This window comes from Sus scrofa, chromosome 7 (genome assembly GCF_054392235.1).
Source record: "Sus scrofa isolate SSC_HxYL_T2T_F1_AM1 chromosome 7, Sscrofa_HxYL_maternal_Yorkshire_Landrace_v2.0, whole genome shotgun sequence".
NCBI classification, from domain to species: domain Eukaryota; kingdom Metazoa; phylum Chordata; class Mammalia; order Artiodactyla; family Suidae; genus Sus; species Sus scrofa.
The window spans coordinates 68,214,541-68,239,596 of record NC_139389.1 but is presented as its reverse complement, the minus strand read 5'-3'; the positions used below and the strand labels follow the sequence as shown (position 1 = coordinate 68,239,596).

The window sequence follows — 25,056 nt, the reverse complement described above, 5'->3', positions numbered from 1 at the left end:
TACCGATCTGGGGAAATCTGCAACCACAGGGCACAGGCCTTACTGACACCTGGATTCAAACCCTGGTCACTAGGATTCCACAGCCCATGTGTGCAAGTCCTGGCCCCTGGCTGATCCTTAGAAAACCAATTCCAGTGATACTGGTGACCTCCCAAGATTTCCATGGTGACAAGACCAAGGAGCCAGGGGGACTTGGTGAATTAGGCCAAACCAACCCACCCCCCACCCCACCCCCAGAATCGTCTCCCAGACGATTGGAGAGGCTTGGGGAGAAGACTCCAGATAACCAATGAGTTTGCAGAAGTAGGAAGGGTGGGGCTCAAAGACAGAGCCTGCAAAAGAAATCTGTGCTCCCGTTCCTTTCCCAGGCCCCGCCCCTTGTCCTGCCTGAGAAGCTCCCTTCCTTGGAGGGCACTGTGCTGAGTGTAGCCCCTCGTGGGGAAGACCTGGATGGTCACAGGGCACCCATAGGAGGGCAGCTCTGATCTGAAGGGTGAGAAACACCCGTGGGTAACTAGGCACCAAGGCAGGTGAGGAGACCAAGGTAGGTAAGCGAGAGAGTGGGGGAGTGGCTTTGCAAGGAGAAGGAGGGCAGCACCTGGTGAGGAGGAATCCAGGGCTTGCTTGCCGTGTAGAGCTTGGTTTTCTAAGGATCAGCCAGGGGCCAGCACTTGAGAACTTGGGCTGTGGAATCCTAGTGGCCAGGGTTTGAATCCGGGTGTCAGTAAGGCCCGTGCCCTGTGGTTGTGGATTTCACGGGATATATAGGCAAAGCATGGAGTAGGTGTGTTTCCTCCTCCTACTTTCCCCTCCTCCCTGCCTCTGGGCCACCACAGCTTCCTGAAGAGACTGGAAGCCCTACATTGCCCCTCATTAGTTTTCTGAGTTTAGGCACTGAATAGTTTGATCCTCACATAATCAGTGACTAAAATGCTACCAGACATTGTCCTGGTGCCTAAGATTCCACCACGGAAGCACCACTGCTCGGTTCCAAACCTCCTTTTAAGTAGCAACCTCTTGCCTGGGAGATAAACATCCCACTTCTGAGCAGGGGCAGTTGTGCTGGGAGATGGGGGCAGTGATTATCTTTTAGTGCAAGTGGTGCCTGTGAGTGAGGACAAGAGGAAGAAGACTGGAAGAGGGGAGTTTGCGACCCTGAAATGCTGGCCGGCTCTCTTGCCTTTGGCTGAGGGGTTTCCCTGATGGTGAGTGATGGAAAACCCAGAGATTATTCAGCATCTGAGAGAAGCCATGCATGCACATCATGCCATACTCACACCAGAGAAAATGGAAGGCTTACCTTCTCAAGATGGGCCTGGAGCCAAGGAGCCAGTGCTTGTGTACCTGCAGGCCTGCTGGGCACCTCCAGGGGAATCATGCCATCCCAAGCACGACATTGCTAGGAGTCTGGAGGCAGAGAGCTGGGGAGGGAGCCCCCCGCATTGGAGTGGAGCTTCGATATTGCCTGGATATGTCTCTTTGCCACGGACAGCTTCTCCTGGGAAATCTGCTTTAATGGATCCAGAGGAGCAATTTGTAATCAGCCCATCAAATGTTCAGATACTCTTTCAGCTGGACTCTCCTTTGCTGGGAGTCCCTGCCCTGTGGTGGATGAAGACTCGCCCTCAGGATCTGCACTCCCTGCACCGCATATACAGCACAGCCCGGAACCACTGACTGGGTCGGTCTTACCCCAAGTGAGTCCAGGCTCACTGACCCATTGGGAATGGCCAGGTCTCATCGTCCCAGGGCTTCTGGGAACCAGGTCCCAAGGCTGGGCAACTCCCAGCTCAAGCTGACTCTTGCCGATCCGGTAGAGGCTCCAGGACCCACTCCTCCTCCTTCCTCTGACCCCTCCAGCTCCACCTGTGTCCCATCTTTCTCCCCTCCCCCACCCCCAGGGCCCTGGTGCTTGAAGCTTATTCCTGAACTTAGGGTCCCTTGATCGGCTTCCTCACCCCATTTTCTCAGGCTTGGGAGTCACTGAAGAACCCAGGATGGAGACTTTTTAAAAAATGTTTTCTAACTGGATTTTTCCTAGTATATTTATTTTGATACTGGCCATCTTACTGACCTCCCTCATGGTCTCTTATTAGTTTTTCAGTTGATTCTCTTGAGTTTTCTGGGTAAACAATCATATCATGAACGAATAATGATAGCAATTTCCCCTCCTTCCCGAACGTTTTGCTTTTTATTTTTAAGGTACTATTTCCAATGACTGGAACTTCCCAGACAATGTAAACTAATTGTGATAATAACAGGCATCTTTGTCCTGCTCTGACTTAAATATGAATACCTCTTGCGGGTGTTTTATTGCTAAGAATGATGTTACCTGTTGGTCGCGGATGGGTATTTTTTATGATGTCAAGGAAATGTTCTTTTATTTGTATTTTACTAAGACTTTTCATCAGGACGGATGTTCAGTTTTCTCAAATGCGTTTTTGTTGTCTGTGAAGACTGTCACATAACTTTTCCCATTCTGGTAATTGACATGATTAATTACAGGGACTGATTTTTCTGATATGTAATCATCTTTACTCCGTTGCATTTCTAACAGAGCCATCTGCACCATGGGGAGGAGATCTATTGCCCGAGAGAAATCTGGTTGAATAGCAGATCTGTATTGTGCCCTGAATCCCAGGGCTGTGAGCACGCTCATACTTTGGCCCCCCACACTCCCTAAACCAGGAGGCCAATTAATCTAGGCAGGTGCACTGTGATGCTTAGGGGCTTGGGCTTGGGGCTCTGGAGAGCTGGATAGGGTGGCTGGGCCCAGGGTAATCTTTTTTTTTTTTTTTGTCTTTTTAGGGCTGAACCCGCAGCATATAGAAGTTCCCAGGCTAGGGGTTGAATCAGAGCTGCAGCTGCCAGCCTACACCACAGCCACAGCAACGCGGGATCTGATCTGCCTCCGTGACCAATGCCACAGCTCACGGCAACGCCAGATCCTTAACCCACTGAACAAGGCCAGGGATCAAACCCCCATCCTCATGGATACTAGTCAGGTTCATTACCACTGAACCAGGATGGCAACTCCCCAGAGTGGTCTTATTTTAAAGGTCAGTCAGATCAGTTGACTCCCTCCAGCAGTTCCTCATTGGCTTCAGCTGAAGACCCAAGTATCTCAGGCCTCTTAGAACTGGCCTCTGTCGAACACCCCAGACCCTCAACCCTGAGGAAATAGATTCTGGCAGTGGCAAACCCGCCTCTCATTCTGTGCCTCTGGGCCTTCTCCCGTGCTGCTCCCCTGCCCGAGCTGCCCTTCCCACCTTCCCTCCCCAGGTAGGACTCATCAGTTCCAAGGAACCTCTCTGCCTCCATAGGCTCGGTCAGGAGCCCTCCCCTGGGGAGATGGCACCACAGTCCCCAAGCTCATTGCCTCTTTGGAACTTACCAGGCAAAGATAGTGTCTCTGCACATCAACCTCCAGGAGCTCAGGAAGCCAAGGAGTGGCCCGCTCCACCCGCGGTCCCATCCATTGCCCAGCCCAGGGCCAGCCCCGCAACATGTGTTGCTCCATCAGCCCTGGAGTGAATGCACCTGCAACCACACATGCGTTCACACTCAGCAATGCTCCTGAATGTGCCCCGCTGGGGTCCCCCACCCCACCGGTGATCCCCGTGCCCCCCGGGGTTTGCTGTATTGCTCTGACAGCAGTGAGCATTGAGGGGTCCCCATTACTGGCCTCACAGGCAGCGGCAGCTCCCTGGAGCCTCTTTAGAAAATGCAGTCAGCCTTGTTTCCTCCTCATAAACAACAACTTAGCGCAGCGTCCGGGCCCCAGGGGAGAATGCTCCCCCCACAGCTGCTGCCATTGGAGATGCAGCGGGGGAAGCCAAATGGACCCAGGAGGGACCAGATGACTGGGAATAGATGGGAGGCGGGTGGGAGGGCCTCTGATGGGCCCTGCTCCCTTGGGTTTCCTTGCAGCCCAGATGCTGGCACCTGATTTCGGCCTTGGCAAAAGTGCTGACTTTGCCTCTCACTGGGCCTCAGGCTCATCCTCTGGTCTTCCCAGGGTCTTCTCAGTCCATCCTCCAGAGGATCCTTTATTTTAGGGCTGCAAATGAAGCACATGGAACTTCCCAGGTTAGGAGTCGAATTAGAGCTGTAGCCATAGGCTTACGCCACAGCCACAGCAATGCCAGATCTGAGCTGCATCTGTGACCTATGCTGCAGCTTGCTGCAACGCCAGATCCTTGAATCCATTGAGTGATCCCAGGGATTGAACCCACATCCTCATGGATACTAGGCAGGTTCTTAACCCGCTGATCCACAACAGCAACTTCTCTAGCAGATCCACTTATCACACTCTGCCTTGTCCTAGCCACAAGGCGGCCAGCAGGAGTTCTCATCTCTTGGGACAAGCGGATATCAAATGAATCAAATGGCTGCTAAAAGCCCCCTCTCTTGCACCCAACTATCCCTAACCCTCCCCCCCCCACCCCGCCTCCAGCAATCCTGAGTTACATGACATATTCCTGGCCAAGAATCTGATGAGCAGTTGGATGACATGGCATAAAGGATGTCAAGTTTGGGTTGTGAGGTCAGACAGAACGGAGTTCCAATTCTAGCTCCACGCTTTGTTAGCTGTGTGATCTTGGGCACAGTGCTTAACCTCTCTGAGCCTCTGTTTCTTCATTTGAGGAGATGAAAGCCCACCTGGAGGGCTGTGGTGTGGATTAAATGGAATGACTGACAGACCCTGCAGGACCCAGCACAGTGTCTGACACAGAGTAGGAGCTCAGTTAAGGTTAGCTCATGTTAAACATTACAGATGAGGGCAGGCTGGGCCAGAGCTGTGGCCTCACAATCTGTGACCTCAAGTACTGGTGGGCAGAGGAGGCGAGGAGTCAGGTGTCAAGTTACTGCTGAATCTCCTTCTCAGCCCTGGGCTTGTGTTTACAGCAGCACTTTCTGCAAGGACTATTACTTCCAATCAAAGACCCAGGTGCCTGCAGCCTTGGGTCCCTGCCTCTGCCCTATAGTCTCTTATTTATTTACAAACCTTGACATGGTGCTTCCCGAGTGCCCAGCAGAGTTAGGAGCCTTTCATGCCTATTCACCTTATATGTATAACAACAATCTTATATGTTCACCTTATATGTATAACAACAATCTTATGATCAACTCCTTTAATCTAATAATAGCATGAGGTAGATACTATTATTATTTCCATTTTACAGATGAGGGGGCTGACGGTTCCGGATTTGCCCAAGGTCACCAGCTAACAAGCGGGAGTGCCACTTTCAGCCAGCAGGGACATCATGGATAAGGTGACTCGGGCTCCAAGGTGGGATCATGGAGGGTACCTGAAATGTCTTCCCCCAAATGAGGAGCTAGGGTGACAGAGACATTCTCGGGGGGACTTGGCAGCCCGTGACGGGGCACAGCAGGAGCATCAGTATCGTCCTGCAAATGTCCATCATGGATGCCACATCTCAGGCCACGGCAGGTATTTCCCTGGAGAGAGGACAGTGGAAACTTGGAACAGGAGAGCTTTTTATTATTCAGAATAACCACACTATTTAATTTACTATTAATAATAGCTCTTGAGTCAACCTTCTCTTGAAGAGAAGAGAGAACTCAAACGCTGGCCCTCTCTCCCCTCCCTCCCTCCCTCCCTCCTCAGAATACTGCAGGTGCAGTCATGAATGATTGAGCTGTTTGGGGGGCTGGAGGGAGTGAAATTGGAGCCCAACTCACACAGTGGACCCAGTAACCCCTCTTCCCAGCACGGCCTTGTGCTGCTGTTCCTCTGTGGGTCCCCGGAGTTCCCCACCAACCCCCAGCTGTCAGACCCCAGGAGGGAAAGGAGGCTGAGCTAGAGGGCAGAGGCCAGGGGGCTGCGTTCCAGCTGGAGCAAAAGCAAGGCTGGGCTCAGCAATCCTTGCCCTCCTTGTCCTGGGGGCAGGAGTGAGTGTATGGGGATTGTAGGCAGAGACCCCTTTGGGGGCCCATCCTCTGCCCTCTTTGTCCAATGGGGGGCACAGTGTAAGGAGCACATGAAGAGAGGAATGGAGCCAGGGAGAAGACCTGGACTCTTGCCAGGGGCGTATTTGGCTTGGAGTTTGGAAGACTCCAGGGGCCTGCAACCTGCCTTCAAAGAACTGGAGGGATTTGGTGTCTCAGCCACTAGTCTTCACCAAGGGCCCTCTCTGCCAGGTGCTGAGAATGTGTGGCTCAGCCTCGATGGAGCTGCCAGAGGGGGAGAAGTAATAGACAGGAACATAACTAATGCCACCCAAAGGCAGGGCTTCTGGGGCAGAACCACCAGGACCGGACGGAAGTCATAGGAGGCAAGCACTTGATTTGCCTGAATCAAAGCTAGATGGGTTTCCTGGTTCTCAGACGTGATGGTGCAAAGACTTTCCTCCAGAGTCAAGTTTGGCCCTCAGGTGTTTATTCAAGATGGCACTGGGCTCATGGGCACCCATTGTCCTTTACCCTCTTCCTGTATTTGGGCCTTTGAATGATCTCACCTGTGTCAGGTGGCCTCACGGGGCTGACATCCCAGAAGGCACAGGTCTCTTTCTCCTGTTCTTCCAACTGCCCGACTGTGCAGCGCTGGAGGACCATGGCTGTCCCCACAGGCTGTGGGATGAAGGTCTGGGGGCTGCACACCAGCATCCTGGCCCCACTCCCATCCTGGGAGAGAGCCACCAGCCTCCTTTCCTCTCCTGTCCAGCACTCCTCTTGAGCTGAATCCTAGGCATCCTTAGGTGATGGAAGAGTGCTTTATAACCAACACCGCTGTAGGTGGTTGGAGATCAGCTGGTGATACTTGAGCTTTCTTAATCTGCTAGAGCTGGGTTACACGTACCTGCACACACACACACTCTTACACACGCACACTCACATGCATGCCAGCTCTCATTACGAGGGCCCCACTCTTTATTCAAGGAGCGGTCCCGGGTGTCTGAATGGATGCTTGAAGACTCTGTCTTTGCAATTAACACACTGCTGCAGTATTATTAGCCTCTGATAGGCAGGTCTGCTTTTGCCAGAGACTATAAATATGTGGGGCCAATGACTCAGCAAATCTGTTGCTATTTTTCTTGCAGGTCTGTGTGGATCTATGTCTGTGTACACCATGGCCCCATCTCCAAGCAGCTCCCATGGCTTGTATCCATGGAAACACAGTTCTCCCCAACTACAGTACTCTGGCTGACAAACACTGGGAGTCTCCCCAGCCCCTTACCCACCTTGGAGGGGGGAGCGTGGACCATGAGGGCTCTGGCCAAGCAGGAGGTTGGCACTGGTGGAGGAGGTGCCACTTTCTCAAGTGCTTTGAAATCAAGGCAAGACCAAGCCTCCAAGCCCTTCCCCCACTGGTCTGTGATCAAGGCCTTGTCACCTGCTCAAGGCAAGAGCCTGGTGAGGGGAGCCCTTACTGAGGCCTGGGCCCTCATTGGAGGGAGGTTGGCATTGGCAGTCCCTGAGAGCTGCCGGTGGTGTGGCGGGGGAGGTAGGGTGGGACTGCTGCCCTGGGCAGTGGGGATGGAAGAGGGAGCCTAGGGAATGGGGGAAGGGGCAGTGGTGATGAGATCGAGGAAAGAGATCAAATTGGGGGTAAAACCTGAGGCCCTTGACTCCTGACTTTGATTCTGTCAACAGAAGCTGTGGGACAGAGAATAGAGCATGGGCTTTGGAATTCCTCCCTTCCCCATCCCTCCCTCCCTTCCTTCCAGAAAGATTCACATTTGCTTACTTTGTGCCAGGCCCTGTGCTGGGTGTCAGGGCACAGAGATGGATCTGAACCTGGCCCTTCTCCTTGAGGGCTCACAGTCTCAGGGGAGAGGACAGATTCAACATGAAGTCAGCGAGCTCTGGGGTCCTGAATGTCAGGATGGAGCAGCGGGGCAAGGAGGGTGGGAAGAGCCGCCCCTGGGGTGGGAGAGCCAGCCTTCCTCACCGAGCTGCCAGAAGGATGGGGCAGGTGGGGCCGGTGCTGGCAGGAGGCAGAGAGGATGTTCCGCGCAGATGGGCAGCCCCGGCCGGTGGGTTGGCGAGAGACTCACACACAGACTTGTGACTCTGGCTCCTACGAGTGATGTTCCCTTGAGAAAGCGACCTAAGCTTTCTGGACAATAAAATGGGAAACCACAACACCTACCTCACTGTGCTGGATGAGAATTAAATAAAGCAGTCTGGCCCCAATCTAGTGAACATTTATTGTACTAACTATAAACCAGAATGCTCTACAGACCCGTTACTTTCCCCTTGGGGTCTGTTCTTCATGTCACATGAGGAGGCTGGGCCGGTGACGCCCGGAGGCCCAGCACCTCTAACTTTTCCTGTCCTGCATTTCCTCCTTTTCCAAATGGGAGAAGAAGGCTCCACCAGGTCTCAGAAGTGAAGGAGGAGTTCTTGTCATGGCTCAGTGGTTAACAAATCTGACTAGGAACCATGAGGTTGCGGGTTCGATCCCCGGCCTTGCTCAGTGGGTTAAGGATCCGGCATTGCCGTGAGCTGTGGTGTAGGTTACAGATGCGGCTCGGATCTAGCCTGGGAACCTCCATATGCTGCGGGAGCGGCCCTAGAAATGGCAAAAAGACCAAAAAAAAAAAGTGAAGGAACGAGTCATGGACTCATTCAAAGGACATTAACAGATGTTTAGCAAGGGCTGCTTGGTTCCCCCACTGCTTAGGGAAAGCAGGGCCAGGCTGATGTCACAGCTGCCCCTTTCATGGGACTCAGCCCTCCCCTCAGAACACCCACGGTGGCTGGAGGAACCCCCATGACCCATAGCCTTGGAGCAGCAAGGCCAGGCCTCAGCATGCCCCGATGCTCTCCCCGATTCTCTCTTTTCTCTTCGGGAAAAGCGGAGGATCCGAGGCCTGGACTCTGAGTTCTAAGGACTGTCTGGTCCACCTCTGGCCTCCGGACCCCTGAGGTCCTCGTTCTTCAAGCCCCAGGGAGGCTGGGGACCGAAGTGCTTGAACACCCTCTTTGTCATCCCTATTGTGAAGCCACACTGACCCTGGGTAACCCCTGTCACTATCCCCCCATTTCACGGAGGAGGAAACCACAGCTCAGAGGGTTTAAGGACCGGCCCAAGGTCCTCCAGATGAGGCTGGCAGAGCTAGAGATCAGTCAGCGTCACTCCAGCACCCAAGCTCTCTCTGCCCTTCTGCACCTCACCCTCGGGCACCCTGGGTAAACCTCCTCAAATCTTTCGGGAAGCAGAAGAGATAAAAATAGCACATGGACTTGGGAAGTGGGAGCAGCAAGTTGCAGAACAATCCACACAGGCCAATTGCTGGCGGTGTGTGCAAAACCACCTCAGGATGGCACAGGGACATGTGTGTGAACATACACAAGAGTAAGCGCACAGAGGTAGGTCTGGAAGGAGGTCTTTGCTGCTGTTTGAACGATGTTCATCTCTGGGCGGGGGGAGGGGAGGGCGAGGGGCCTGTCCCCTTATTATTCAACATACTTCTGAACGGGTTCAGTTTTTATGACAATGAGAATGTATCCATGTATCACTTGCACAATAAAAACACTGTACACAGGAGGGACGCTTCTGCCCTGGGGGACCCACCTCCCCACACCGGGAGCAGAGCCATGCTGTGTGAGGGCAGGGATTGGTCTGCGTGGAAGGCTGTGGTTGGCAGGGGTGAGCCTGACAGCCCAGGTGGGCTGGTTCCCGGGAACTTTTCAAATAGACAAGAGAGCCCAGGAGACTCCGCCTATTTCATCTGGCTTTTGATGACTCAGACAGCAGCCCCTCCATCCATTTTATGGACAAGGTCCTTGAAGATCAGTGTCAGCTTAGCCCAAGGTGAGAGAGCCGCCCCTCCATCCATTTTATAGACAGAGTCCCTGAAGGTCAGCATCAGCTTAGCCCAAGGTCAGAGGGCTCCGTGGCTTGCTTGGTTAGTACTCCTACCTAATTAGCAAGGCTGAGTGAGACCTTTATCTTCAGACTGGTCTGGCTTTGCTTTAGACAGTCTGTCATAGACTCTCAGAGCCTCAGCTTTCCTCCCTGCAAACTGGGATTGATACACCTACCTTGCAGAGTGTTTTGTGAGAGTTGAACAAGACCAAGTTTGCTAAATGGCTGTCACCAGACGGGCTCTCTTCATGGTGCTTCCCCAGCCCTCTTCTCTCTTTCTGTGTCAAAGGCATGCTGTTCTGGCCTCAGCATGGTGCAGACAAGGCACAGGCCTTGGCCTGAATCCTGGCTCGGCTGCACAGAAACAATCCCCATCCACTGAGCACGTGGTGGGTGCCAGGATCATGCCAAGGGCTGTGCACACAACTCCTTAATCCTAACCCTCCCTACATCTGAGACAGCCCCTGCTTTACAGATGTGGGAATCGAGGTAGGAGATTACGCTGGCCTCATACAATGACTTTGAAAGAATTCCCTCTTTTTCTATCATTTGGAAGATTTTGTGTCATTAGGTAGCATTCACCATGAAAATCATCTGGGGTTAGAGTTTTCTCTGTGAGAAGAGTTTTTGATTACAAACTCAATGTCCTTAGGGCTTTTAGAAGCATTCCTCTTTTCTATTTCTTCTCATGTTCGTTTTGGTAAATTTCCCCATCCTTAAGAAGATAATCGCAATTCCTACCTGGCAGGGTTATGGGCCAGGGTGACGGAGTCATCTACTCCCTGAGTATAGTGACTGAGCAGCACGCTCACTTAGGCCTGGAACACATTAGGTCTCCTGACATTGCACCTGGGCATCCTGATGTCCAGCCCTCTGTCCATCAGAGCCTAAGGGGCCCAGGATGGGAGCCAGTGCCTCCTCTTTGGGTCCAGGGCCTGCACTCTTCTAAAATGCCAGAGAAACTTGGGATATGACAGGAAAGCCCTGAAAGATTGGCACATGAGGCTGGAAGGGCTGACTGAGCCCTCCAAGCACCCAGGGAGCCAGGGGAAGTGGAACCCTCTGAACCCCCACATCAATGGACTCAGCAGCTCTGGTTTTGCAATGCTGAGTGCCCGATGATGACATGCAGGTACTGGGTAATGCTTATGGAGGGGGAGAAAGGGATCTCAGGAATGGCGGGGATGGGGAGGAATTTCAGAGGAACAATTTCTTGGTCCAGAGGAGGGAGGGGATGAAAGTTTTATCCAGGAAGCTTTCAGGGCCAGATGGTTACAACCATAGGGGATGCCCCCTGCCTCTCCCTCCTCTCTGATTCCCAGTTCCCAAGTCCTGGAGGAGATGATTATAATTGCGGGCCCTGCAAGGTCCCCTACGACCACCCCTCCAGCTCCGGAGCTGAGGCAATACGGGGCCTGCACCATACTGCCCGAAATGCTTTGCCCTTGACTCTCTTTCCTCATTAAACAGCAGGGTTGAGTGGGGGTGGGGCAGAATGCCCAGAATGAGAACCTACTCTGCTGTCTTGGCTCCAGGCTTACATTCCCTCCCTGCTCTGGGACACTGTTAGCAGCTGAGCTTGTGATTGGATGTACTCATTCCTGTGTCCAGCCTTCTGAGGACTGCTCCCAGGGATCCCCCATGCAAGGATGTTCTAGGCCCTGTGACAGCTTGGCAGCTCAGAATGCTCCGCGTGGCCTCAGGAGCTTAAGGAGAGCTCAGTAAAATCTTAACAAAGGCATGAGCAAAAGAACGATGGCTCCCTGGAAGACTGGAATACCGACTATATGTACCCAGCTTATAAAGGTAAAAAGACCCGGTCTGATGAGAGAGGCCAGCATACACACAAAGCTTCCCATCTTTAGGTGCTAAACGTAGTGCTGAAAGTGGCCCAGATTATTGTGTGGACACTCATATCGAAACCATCTTGGGGGTTAAGGAAAGGTCGGGGGGCATTGGAAGAGGTCGCATGGGCTGAGTTTGAGAGTTGGTAGAGTTGAGAGTGCAGGGACTAGGAAATTACACAGGGGAGGAAGAGGCCACGTGGTCCCTGATCTCAGTCTAGCAGTGGAGTTACTGACACTCAACACTCAGCCTTATTTCCAGGTCAGTTCCTGCTTTAAGAGGGTCCTGGGCGCACAGTGCATTGGAAGCTTGGGGTCCTGACCTCCTGCAGTAAATACTGAGGTCAGAGGAAAGAGATCCCTTTCTACCAGGCTCAGCATTTCTTTCTTTCTTTTTTCTTTTTTTGGTCTTTTTGCCATTTCTTGGGCCGCTCCCAAGGCATATGGAGGTTCCCAGGCTAGGGGTTGAATCAGAGCTGTAGCCACCGGCTTACACCAGAGCCACAGCAACACAGGATCTGAGCCGTGTCTGCAACCTACACCACAGCTCACTGCAACGCCAGATCCTTAACCCACTGTGTAAGGCCAGGGATTGAACCTGTGTCCTCATGGATACTAGTCAGATTCGTTTCTGCTGAGCCACAACGGGAACTCCTCTGATGTTTTTAAAAAGAGCACCTGGGAGCCCACCTAGGGCTTCCCTTACATTGCACTGGCCAGAAGTAGGTCACTTGGCTACCTCTAGACCAATCACTGGAAGGTGGCTGGGGAGAGAGGGCTGGTGGAGGGGTTTGGATCAAGTGGCCAACAGTGTCTGCTGCAGATGGGCATTCACAGTAGCACATGGCCATCAGCCCCGGGATGTGGGAGCAAGCCTGTCCAAAAATGGCCTTCTTGGAGTGGTCATTCAACTAACATTAATACTTGCCCTAGGTTGACTAGTGACTGGGCCCTGGAGCTCAGTGAGGACATGAGCTTCAGTTCAATCCAGGTAGCAGAGAGAGCAGGAGACCAAAGCGAGCCCAGCCCTGAGGAAAAGGGATCCTGGATGGAGGTCCTGTCCCCTGGATGTCAGAGGGTCCTGAGCCTGCAAACGTCTTTTCTTGACTTTGGAGAAAAGGAGTTTAAATAAGGCTAGCCTCAAAGCCCCACTTCACTGACCACTTATGAACTGGCTTCCCTTGGAGGTTGGAGGAGGTATGCAGGCAAGCATGGGTAGTAGAGTCACCTATGAATTGGATGTGGCGTGAGAGGGTGACTGCTCTCCCAGAAACATCAGCCCCCCACAGTACCAGAGATCCCAAGCTACCCCCCACCGACCCTGCTCTAAGAGCTCCTCTTTCCACCCCTGATATGTGACACATCCTTACCCCTCAGAGCCCTGAGCACAGGAGGCTCCCGATGTTACAGCACAGAAAGGTCTTCCGGGTCCTCTCCAGTTTCCCATCTAACCTCAGAGGGAGTGCAGGGATCCACTCTGGGCCTGGCAAGAAACGCCCAAAAGCTGGGTATCAGAAGACCTGTGTGACCTTGGGCAAGTCAGTCAACCTCTCTGGGCCTTTAGTGACACCTTGTGGCAGCATCTGCTTGAAACCACACTGCTCTGGTGAAAGAAAAACTCCTATCTCCTTCCCACCACTCCCTTCCACCATGCCCAGGCCTGTCTCATCTCTCCTGGCACATCTGATCCAGCCCTTCCGGCCGCACGAAAGTGAACCAACTTCCCCAGGGAAGCAATCATGGCTCACTCCTGCCATCTGGAGTCATAGGTCTCAGGGCTCATCGGCTCTGGGACAAGGACTTGGGGACATGTGCTGATCACATGATGGCAAGAAATCTCCCCGTTTTCCAGAAAGAAAGTGAGTCCATAGCCAAGTGAGGCGTTGTCTGAGTTACCAGCCTCCGGCTCCTATTCTCATTCTCTCCTCTGACAGATGTAGCCAGAAAGTGGCCAGAAAGAGTTCCCTGCTTGTGTGTGTGTGTGTGTATGTCTCTGTGTATGTGTGTGTGTACAAGGGTGTCTGTGTGGTGTGTATGTGTGGGTATGACTGTGTATGTGTGTGTGAGTGACAGTTTAAAGTGTGAGAGTGTGTATGTCTGTGTGTGACTGTGTGAGAGAGTATGTGTGTGCGACTGTGTGTGAGAGTGTGTCTGTGTATGTGTGTATGACTGTGTGTGTGTGTCTGCATATGTGTGTATGTGTCTGTGTGTTTGTATGTGTCTGTGTGTGTGCACCTGCTGCTTCACAACTGGGGACCCTGGGACCTTCCTCCAGGGGCTCCTGTAATAAGACAGGTTCAGCCCAAACTCCAGGCTGACGCGGGAGCCCTGGTGCTTGGCCTCTGAGATGAGGCCCCGCCCCAGCGGGTTATCGGCCTCAGTGTTCTTGGCTTCCTTTCTCGCCTCATGAGGCCAACACCCTCTGCTCTGCTCTCCCACTATCCAAACCTGCTCCTGCCCAGAGACGTGCTGGTTGGAAGGGATCTAATAAAATCCCTCCTCGAGGCAGCTGTTCATGACCAGTAAGGGGGCCCAGAGGGGATTGGTAGGTTGCCTTCTAGGCCCAGAGCCAAGCGCTAATGGTGGAATTTCAAACCAGGTCTCTGTGGCCCAAAACATTTTCTCTTCCAGCCTGGCAGTCTGACCTGCTGGCACGAGGAGGGAGTTTGGGGCAGGAGAGAAAAGGTGTCCTGGGCTCCCCACATCCCCTGTCAGTCACCTGGGGACTGCAAGGAGGGGGAGGGGTTTGGGTCACTGATGGACAGGGCTTGGGGCTTGTTTGGGCCTGCAGTGGCCCAGCTCCAGACATGAAGGTTAAGGGTAATGGAGTAGCTGCTCTGGCAAGGCATTTACTACCTGAATGTTGGAGGTTGGCCTGAACCCCTTCCACCACACATGCACATCCCTGAGATTTGAAAGCCCCTGAGAAGGCAGGGAGCATATCCAAGGCCCCCTTTGGCTGGAAGACACCTGTGGCAACCCAATGCAGGTCTGTTCTGATGCAGACATTATGTCATTTCATTCTCTCCAGCCCCGTGAGATGGACATCATCCTTATCCCATTTCACAGATGAGTAAACTGAGGCTCAAAGATGTGCGGCAGATTCCTGCCATACCATATCAAGGCTCAGGGCCGTGTGCTGCCTGAGGCTATGGCACAGGCCTCCACCTTATCCCTGGGCAGAGTGCCCCAGGCTAGGCTCTAGGAACCACCCTGCTGTTGGAGCAGAACCAGGAATGTGGGCAGGCTTTTGAGGTCAGGCTCCTGGCACTGTTACGCACCGGCCACTTCTCTCCATGTAACAGCTCTGCCCCTAAGGCCTGTTCCTATGCCTTTTCTGCTCTGAAACATGCAATGGTTCCCCATCAGCCACAGCACCCACTGTCACCCTCCCCACATCACTAGGCTTAGCCTGACCCATACATCCACCCTCTCAGCACCACCTGCACTGCTGCCCTCCCTCCATGTTCACCTTGGCCTCTCATCCTTCAAAGGCCACTCTTCCAGGAAAGATTCCTTTGTAACTGGGGCAAGTTATTTAACCTCCCCAGATCGTGCCTCTGGAGGAGGAAGAAGTGGGGCAGAAAGCAGGAACAATAAGAATCTGCTTCATAGAGTTCCTGTGGCTCAGCAGTTAACGATACTGATTAGCATCCATGAGGTCGCAGGTTCGATCCCTGGCCTCGCTCAATGGGTTAAGGATCTGGCGTTGCAATGAGCTGTGGTGTGGGTCTCAGACGTGGCTCAGATCCTGTGTTGCTGTGGCTGTGGTATAGGCCAGCAGCTGCAGCTCTGACCCCTAGCCTGGGAACCTCCATATGCCTCGTGTACAGCCCAGAGGAAAAAAAAAAAAAAAAGAAAGAAATCTGCTTCAAAAAGGGTGCAGTGCAGCTTTCACTAAATGAGACAATGCTTCCTTGGGGCCCAGCAGGTGCCCTGCCCACACCAAGGGCTCAGGCTTCATTCATCATTCTGCTGTGGGAATCTATGGGTCCCCTTTCTGAGCTGCCGGAGCACCCATGGTCCCTGTCCTCTGCTCTGTTGACTTTGAAGAGTGACTTGGGGATACCTTCCCCTACTCCTGGGCTCCTCCACGGCCACATCCTGAACCCTGGGGCCCAGGACCACACAGCTCACCTTCTTGGCCCTCAGAACACCCTGGGAGTTGGGCTTTCCTCCTCAGCCCTGGCAGCACCAATGGAGAATTTCAAGCCAGCTTTTCGGATGTGTAATGTGAAGGGGGCCGGGGTGGGGGCAGGGCCTGGGCTGGCTCCTCCACCCTCCCCAGCCCTGGTGAGAGCGCTCATTATCTCCCTTCCGTGGGAGCTAGGCCTTGGGGTGAAGCCAGCCCTCAGCCTTTGATGGGAGGAAAACTTAATTACCTTCTCAGGCAGAGGATAATGAGGAGCAGATGAAAAGCCTGGCAAGGCTGTTCCTCCCCAGTCCTCCCCAGTCCCCCCACCCCGCCCCCAGCTCAGCCCTGATTCAGCCCCCAGCTGGCCCCTACCCCCAACCTCAGCTTCTCCAGATGCAAGTGAAGACCTTGTACCTTGGCCTATGATAGGATCCAGGCGGCCATGGCCCTTGTGGGATGCACAGATCATGGGGACTCCCCGGTGCCTGGAATCCCCCGTTAGCACTTCCTGTGGGGGTCACCACGAGTGCTCTTGCCCAGTTGGAGTGGTCAGGATCTCTAGATCCTGGGACGCTTTGGATTAGGAAGTGACAAAGCTGGACATGAGGGTTTCTGGTTCGTATGATGGACTCCTGATGGAAAACGAAGACAGGAACAGGTTTCACAGAGAATCTGGGTGGTTCATGGGCCTGCCTCCTGTGGGGTCTGGTGGCCCCAGCACTCACTGTGCTCTTAGCCTGCAGTGCGCAGGGAGGGGGCGGAGGGGAGGGGAAAGAGAAGGTGTCAAGATTGTTTGGGCAAGAGTGATGGGGAGAGGGAGTTGGGCAGGGGAGTAAAGACCATCCTTGCAAGGCAGACGCAGCATCCTGGGTTCTTTCCTGTGGGTAGCAATGAATGCTCTACCTCAAGCCGGGGGCACTCCCCTGCCCTGCCCTTGGACATGTCACCAAGTTCAGCCCAAAGGAGCGACCCTAACCCTGGGCTCGGGGCTCTAGTGCTGCATTCAAGACTCAGAGAGCGTTGATGAGCCTGAGGCCAGCTGGTCCTCCTGGCAGCGGGCACCTCCAGAACAGGATGGGTGGAGAGGGGCCTGAGGGAGAATTCCTGCCTACAACAGCAGCCACCCCCATCCCGGTGCCTGAGCCCCCGCCCCTCTTAGTGCCACTCCCTCCCAGAGGAGTGAGGGGCTCCTTGGGGATAGCAGTTCATTCTGCCACTGACTGACTGGTTTTTATGATCCTGGGCAAGTCACTCTACTCTTTTTTTGTCTTTTCTAGGGCTGCCCCTGAGGTATACGGAGGTTCCCAGGATAGGAGTCTAATCGGAGCTGCAGCCGCCGGCCAACGCCAGAGCCACAGCAACACAGGATCTGAGCCGCATCTGCAACCTACACTGCAGCTCACAGCAACGCTGGATCCTTAACCCACTGAGCAAGGCCAGGGATTGAATCTGCAACCTCACAGTTCCTAGTTGGATTTGTTAACCACTGAGCCACGACAGGAACTCCTCTCTCTCTCTTTCTTTTTTTTTTTAGGGCTGCACGTGTGGCTTGTGGAAGTTTCCAGGGTAGGGGTCAAATCAGAGCTACAGCTATCGGCCTACACCACAACAAAAGCCACAGCCATGCGGGATCTGAGCCGCATCTGCACCCTACAAGGCAGTTCTCGGTAACGCTGGATTCTTAACCCACTGAGCAAGGCCAGGAATCAAATCCACATCTTCATGGATACTAGTCAGATTCTTAATCTGCAGAGCCACAATGGGAATTCCCAAGTCACTCTGCTCTTTAAGCCTCAGTGGCCTCATCTATAAAATGGGGATTATAATAGTATCACATAGGGTTGATATGAGGATTTAAAAAGATTATGGAAATTGCTTAGTGTAGTACCTGGCAAGGGACAAGTGCTCACAATGTTAGATATTATCATGGTTGTTATTATTAATCCCATTGGACAGTGCTTCTCAACTTTAAAAAATTGCAGCCTCTCTTATGATAAGCATATGAAGCTCAAACTCCTCTTGTTAGTGGTACAGGTGTGAAAATGTCAAAGAAATAAAAGGTTGAGGCCAAAAGCAAATCAAAGCACTTATTATGTGGAATATGCTTTTTTAAAAGGAAAATCACCCCCCCCCCCACACACACACAGCGCAGGCTCTCTCAGAGGATGGGGTATGGGGGAGGTGAGAACAGCTTGGGCTGGATTTTCGGGTCCTTGAGCCAACCAGGGAGAGGCCAGGCAGGGGCCTTGGAGGGAAGAGTGGCCAGGGGAGGGGGTGCAGAGGGTCTGGAGCTCAGGGCGGCTCCTCTTTGGCGGGCACCTCTCTCCCTTCGCCCGCCCTGCAGTGGCCTCTTGGATCCCAGCCCAGGCTCCCAGCTCAGATAGTGATGATGACTTTGAGGCAACAGAGGGAACCGTTTGGAATACAAATAAATACCTTTGAACCCACTGATCCCAGTAGGCACCCCATTCTCATGCTAATGTGAGAGAGAGGCTGGAAGCAGCTTTTGAAGTGGAAATTGCCAACTATAGGAAACCCACCCCAAGCCTAGGTCCTGGGACCTGGACAGGGTCTCTGGTCCTTTCCAGCACAGCCCGCTAGTGCCCAGGTTCAAGTCCCCTGGCAGCTGGATTGGTCCTACAGCTCAGGGTCCGTGAGTGGGACACTGCCCCTTCCCTATCTCCCTGTGCAGATAAATAACCATCCACGTAAGGATAACACCTGCCTTTACCCTCCCTCCTGTGCCTCGGTTCTTCCTGCCTCTGGTTATCGCCTGTAACCCTCGCCCAGGGACATGAGCTCACAGAAAGTGTCACATAGCCACAGACTTTGCAATGGTGGTGCCAGGATCCAAATCCAGGTGTGTGCACCCCAGGGTTCCAGCCTCAAGATCTTTTGGCTTCCCATTGGGTTCATGGGGCTGGTGGCCTTGGAGACCTGGTGAGCCACAAGGTGACATCAGGGAAGCCTGGTATGGGGATGAGGTGGGGGTGGGGTGCTGGCCAAGATCCTGGCCTTGAGTGGTGCAGTCATAGGCAGAGGCCAGGTTCTGACATTGACCCAGAGATGGTGGCTCAGGTCCAGGAGGGAACCTCCTCTAGTGCTGCATCTGAGTTCCAGCCCTGGCCACACTGGGGTCGGGGAGCAGACAGAGCTGGGCAGGAATTCTTTTTTTTTTTTTTTTTTTTAGGGCCACACCTGGGGCATCTGGAAGTTCCCAGGCTAGGGGTCGAATGGGAACTGTAGCTGCTGGCCTACACCACAGCCACAGCAACACCAGATCTGAGCCACCTCTGCAGCCTACACCACAGCTCACAGCAATGCCAGATCCTTAATCCACTGAGCAAGGCCAGGGATTGAACCTGAGTCCTCATGGATAATATTCGGGTTCTTAACCCACTGAGACACAAGGGGAGCCACAAGGGGAACTCCAAGGATGCTCCTTGTGTTGGCAGTTCCTCTTTCCCTGCTTGCTCTACTGCTCTCAAACTTTCTGCCTCTAATTCCTGGTCTTAGATTCTGTTTTGGAGAAAAGCCTTCTCAAGACAGTGAGCTACACAGTAGAACTGTCTTAACTATGGATTCCCTCTCTCACTGGGCTCCACCCCTGACTCCTGGGGCTGCCTGTCCAACAAAATCCCATCTTGGCTTCCAAGGGTTCTCTGGGGTGTGCGCAGGGCCCCACAGAGGAGTGTTACTCGGGGAAGTATTTCCTGAAATGAAACTCCATGGTCCCTGAGGGAGGGAGTGAATGGGGCCTGGTGACGCTGAGGTGGGATGGGGAGAAGAAAGTTGCTGGGGGTTTGATGGGAAAGCCATTTTGCCTAATTGGATCGTGCACATTAAACCAGCAACTACAAGAGCAAAGGCGGGGGGTGGGGGAAACAGTGCAAAAATGGCTGGAATGGGCAGCCAGGGAGATGGGGGCTCTGAGGATTCAGTGGGAATAAAGGATTAGGGTTTAGGGCCAGGCAAGGACACTCCATCCCACCTCTTGCTAACTAGGGCATAGAGAAGGTGCTAGGCAGAGGGCGGGAACTGGGACTCTGCTGAATGCACCATCTACTAAAGCCAGGCTCGCACCAGGAGTTTTTGCTGGCTCCCACTCACTCCTAAGCTGCTTTACATGCACTACCAGATGTAAATCTTGCAGCGAATCTGTGAAGTGGGTGCAATTGCTCTCCCAACTTCCCAGGATGGATCTGTACGGAGAGGCAAGTGACCCGCCTAAGGTCACATGGGAGTTTAACAACCCCATTCACCAACAGCTGGGCATGAAATGATCTCTGTAGGGAAGAAGGAGAGAGGAGAAGAGAGGCCAGACCTCCTGGTGATGGATGGAGAAGGCTTTTGGAGGATCTGTGGTGTTGACACAGACCCTAAGCCCTCATGCGAGCCAGCCACCCAGTAATGAAAGTGTTAATTTGTTCATTCCATCACTTACTCCAACATCTGAGCCTGTGTGGTTGTAAAGACAGAACATGGCCTTGTGAAAGGAGAAGCCCTGGGCCCTGGTGCTTGGGGGAGGAGGATGGAGCGCTCTGGGAGGGTCAGAGCTATCAGAAAGGCTTCCTGGAGAAGTGGGACTGGAACGGGTTACTTCCCCTCTCTGGACCCAAGATGCCTCATCCGGAAAACAGGAAGCGGCATCTCTGCCTTGCTCCCTCTTTCTAGGAGCAAGTGGAAGGATCCAGGAGCATCTGATGTTGTGCTAGAGACTGATCAAGATGCTGTTGGGAAGGCTCAGGTGAGCACAAAGCCTGGAAAATGCACCTGGCTGAGCCTAGAGAGGCGGGGAATAGAGGAAGGTTCCTCTCTCTCTTATAGATCTGCGCCATGTCTCTGGGGAGGGGCTCTCTTGAGACTCTTTTGTCCTTGATCAAGCAAGTTATGCTCCTAGCTGGCAGCACCCAGTTGGAGAGACACAGGCCCCTCTCCATCCACGCCCCTGCTGTGCCAGCTACTGCCATCCCAGAAGCCTCAGACTCCAGGCAGCTCTGCCCCAACTTGGCCATCCTTACAGCCAGCCACCTGTCCAGTAAGCCCCCAGGGCCTGTCTTCCCAGATCTGGAGCTTTATGGCTGGAAGAGCCCCATCTGGATCCTGAGCCCCCAGCCAAACTCCCAACATCCCAGCAGCATCTCACATGGCACAAACGTCCCCAATAATTCCTGAGAAAGTTGTGATCAGAATGCAGCTCTCAAGAGCTCTTCAGCGATGATCTGCTCAACAAATGGTGGCGTTGGCCATTATTCTGAAGGTAGACATCCATCAGGGCTCAGAGGGTGACTGGGTGACCAGTTGTGGGGTACAGTCTGTGACCATGGCTCATTGTATGATCATGTTCAGAGTTCAGCCTAGAGATGCTGTCAGAAACTACTGTTTCTAGGACTTGACTCTCCTAAGAGCCAGGTGCCAGGGGCTCTGGGACTGCCCACGGGGAGCAGTGTAAGGTAATCCGTAAGAGAAGGGGCTGTGGAGTCATGTGGGCTGGGTCTGAATCCTGGCTTTACCACTTGCTGACTCTCACTTGGCCAATGTTCTGGCCACTAACCCTTGGGTTACTCAACAGTCAAGGAGGCTAAGAAGACATAGACTGGGAAGGCCAAATGAGATGAAAAGCCACAGTGAGCCTGGCACACCGTGAGTGTCAGGAAACATCAGTCTCTGTCACATGCATGTCTACATGCACAGGTCCACACGCACACGTCCACACCATTGTCCTGGAGGCTCCGGGGCTCACAGCTCCACAGCTGGCCCCAAGGCTGCCCTCCTGATGCAGTGTAGAGTCAGAGTCAAAGGACCAGCTTGTCTGCTCATCCCTGGCCAAAAGAGCCACTGGGTCCTGGGGGACTTAGCTGGAGGCAGGAAGGCTCGGGGTAGGGAAGGTTTGGGGGCAAGACTCTCACTCCTTTGATAACCCTTGACTTTTACTCAGAGGCCTTGGGACCTCTGCTTGGCTGTGGCCTGGGCTCTCTAAGGGCAGATCAGCCCTGCAGCCCTGGCCCCCGCAGTCACCAGATCTGAGCTGAGGACCCCAGGCTTCTGGGGGAGCTTCCTGGGTTCCCTCCCACGTGCCCTTTCTCACCTGCTGCCTAGTCTCCAACAAGCCACCTTCTCTCTCTTCCAGCTGCCCCCTGGCCCACGTCTCTGTCCCTCCATCATGAGATTCCAGGATTCTTGCATTTTTTTTGGCTTCCTCTTTTCTCCCCTCTCCTTCATCTGGATGTTTTCTAAGAGGTCAGAATTCCAGCTACCAGCCAGCCTTCCCTGCCCCATCCAGCAAGACTGATATCTGCTCTCCATTTTCCCAGAGGAGAAAAGGGCTGAAACCTAATGAGGTTGATGAGGATGGTGCCGGCGGGTTGGTGAGGGAGAGCTATGAGGGCCAGGAATGGGCTGGGCCTGGGGGCCCCCTTTGGGACCTAAGCCATCGATCATGGGTAGCTAAGGAGCTGTCTCGTCAGAAACAAAGATGATACTCAATAATCCCAGATCCCTACTTCCTGTCCTAGGACCCTGGTCTTAGAAAAGTCTCATAGATTCCAAGCAAGACCACTAGGGACAGCCTCAGCCCTGTATCTTCCAGGCTGAGCAGCTTGGAGCAAGTTACTTAACCTCTCTGTGCTCTGGTTTCCTCATCTGTGAAAATGGACTGCTGTGAGGAGTACATGAGCACTGGGCACAGGACCTAGAACATGGCAGATTCCCCATAATTGTTGGCTATTGTCATCTGCACCAGTAGACGCCAAACATTTCTGACAACTCATTCCGATCAGTAAAAAACATGTCCAGTATATACAGATATTAATTCATTTTTAAATTACAGGCATGTATTTCTACACTAACATATTCTGTGTGTTATAAAACAGATACAAAATAGTCATTTTAAAAGGCTAAGATATTAAAAATCAAATATAAATAGAAGTTCTGTGACATTCTTCCCACACCCCAGTGGATCCTTTTGTGTCCTCACTGGGGGCAGGAACAGTACTTGGGAGACTACTTCATGTGCTAGCAGCCTTCGTAAATTGTGGTGATTTGGGCAGCAGCCCCTTCCAAAAAGCTCCTGCCAGGGCTGATGTGAGAGGAGACGCTATGTGGCCCCCATGTGGGAGCCAGGGAGAGCTAATGTGGGTGATTAAATCATTTGCAATAATCCATTTGGAACAGCAGCCGTGTCTAACATGAGCGTGATGACTGCTCCACAAATAGAAATGTGGCCAGGGAGGCCATTTGTGGGACATAGTCCAAGGGCATGGGGTAAGCCCAGGCTGGTTCTTCCCTGATACTCAGTGTCTTCTTGCTGACGTCAGCCCACCAGGCTCTGCACCTGCCCATGCAAGGGATCAATCTGGCCTTTCCCCACCTAAACACAAGGTTCTCTCCTGCCTCTGAATCAATCCCTCCTCTTCCAGGAAGCCCTCACTGATGGCCCTTTCTCCTTAACTGTCCCCTAGAATAAGTCCTCCAAATCTGAATATTCCTCCCTGCCTCTCTTCCATGTTCCTTTCCTTTCTTTTAATAACAGCCATGCACCCAGCCTGGTTCTGTCCTGTGTATGCCATGTATACAAAACCGGTAGCTTCTGCTCTCTCATCATCATTTCCCCCCTTCTTCTGGAAACTGTAACTACCTTTTCCTTTTGTGAAATTTCCCTTCTCTCATTTCAGTCTATGAGATCGGGGTGGGGTTGACCCCCCCCCCCCCATGCTTCTAAGAATGAGCATATCACGAAGGCCTAGCCAATGACAGGGTGGTGGTCACATGATCCATCCTGGGTCAATGAGATTCTGCTTTGGGACTTTGGCTGGAATCCCTGGGGAAAATATGCCCTCTACTGCAATGGCTAAGTTGATAAAATGTGAACTAGGAACGGCTGGGGACTTTTTGCCACCACAAAGAGAGGGGGCGCGGAAAAAACTTACGGATTCTTAATGACCTCAGTTGAACTGCTGATTCACCTAGGCCTGAAATGTATTCCTTTATATGAGCCAATAAATTCCTTTTTCATGCTTAGACTATTTTGAGGGTGTTTTGTTTTGTTTTTGTTTTTGAATGAAGGCTACCTTCTAGTTACTACCTCCTGTGATTATTGTAATATTTTCTGCCAATCTTCCTTTCCTCCCCTTGCCCCCCTCCGCACAGCAGCAGGCTCAGCATGCTGTGTCCTCATATGGTCCATCAGGCCCTCAGTGACCTCCCTTCCCTTACCAATGTGACCTCCCCTCCTCTTCCTTTTCTCTTCCCTCATTCTCTTCCAGCCACACTGGCCTCCTTGCTGCTTCTCAACAAATGCCCAGCACCCTCCCCGCTACCTCTGGGCCTTTTCACTTGCTGTTCCTTCAGCTCGTTATACCCTTAGGCCTAGATGATCCTGAAGGCTTACTCCATGACTGTTTTTCCATCTCATCTCAGCTGGCACAGTTCCCGACCAGCCCGTAGCAAAGAGCAACCTCCCTGCCACCCCTAGTCCTCCATATTTCCTTAGCCTGCTTTATTTATCTGTAGCACTTGTATTTAATTGTCTTCCTCATCACCTAGCCTCTGCCTGATATGTCTTAAGTGCTCAAAACAAGTCTGTCTCTGTCACCTAGATTGTAAGCTTCACAAGAAGAAGCCTTTGCTTTATTCACTGAGGCATCCCCAGGGCTAGAACTGAGCCTGACACACAGCAGGTGCTCAGTAAACATTGAACAAATGTGCTTCTATTACTGTCACACGAGGCTGAGCCCTGTCTCTCCCTGGCCTCAGTATCCAGGAAAGGAGCTAAGGGCTTCTCCTCCTCCATCTCTCCCACTTGTTGATCCATCACATTATGGCTGGTTCCCTTCCATCCTGCATTCTCCTTCAAAATCCCTATCATACTTGTGTCCTGAGGGGTGGGGGGTAGTCCATCTTCCTCATCACCTAGCCTCTGCCTGATACGTCTTAAGTGCTCAAAACAGGTTTACTAATGAGACTCTGAACAGCACTGGTCAAGGCAGTCCCTTCCTAGGTATCCAAGTCAGTTTTGAAAGAGCAGCTGTTTGCTCCCTGATTACCAGCCTTGCCATGGACACACTCAGAAGACACCTCTTTTCTAAATAAGGCAGCACGATGACTGCAGGCTCTGGGCAGCATCCTGTACCTCTCCTGGTAGGAGCTAGAGGCAGGCAAAGGTGTTTCATTAGAAAAGTGTTGAGAAAGGGGGGTAATTGAGGTGCCTACCACCTCTTAGGGTAATTTGGAGGCCTGTA

The 25,056-nt window shown here is 52.8% G+C and overlaps 1 long non-coding RNA gene across 1 annotated transcript in view; it reads right to left on the bottom strand.

Moving 5' to 3' along the window:
* LOC102167130 (uncharacterized) overlaps positions 1 to 25,056 on the bottom strand; it is a 36,173-nt gene that overhangs the window by 9,581 nt on the left and 1,536 nt on the right. Inside the window, exons 2-8 of the long non-coding RNA XR_014810569.1 lie at positions 16,232 to 16,449; positions 13,053 to 13,165; positions 6,483 to 6,717; positions 5,313 to 5,463; positions 3,946 to 4,060; positions 3,395 to 3,540; positions 1,301 to 1,507 (exon numbers count right to left, since the gene is read on the bottom strand). This is a non-coding gene — a long non-coding RNA (uncharacterized LOC102167130). The remainder of the gene's footprint in view (positions 1 to 1,300; positions 1,508 to 3,394; positions 3,541 to 3,945; positions 4,061 to 5,312; positions 5,464 to 6,482; positions 6,718 to 13,052; positions 13,166 to 16,231; positions 16,450 to 25,056) is intronic.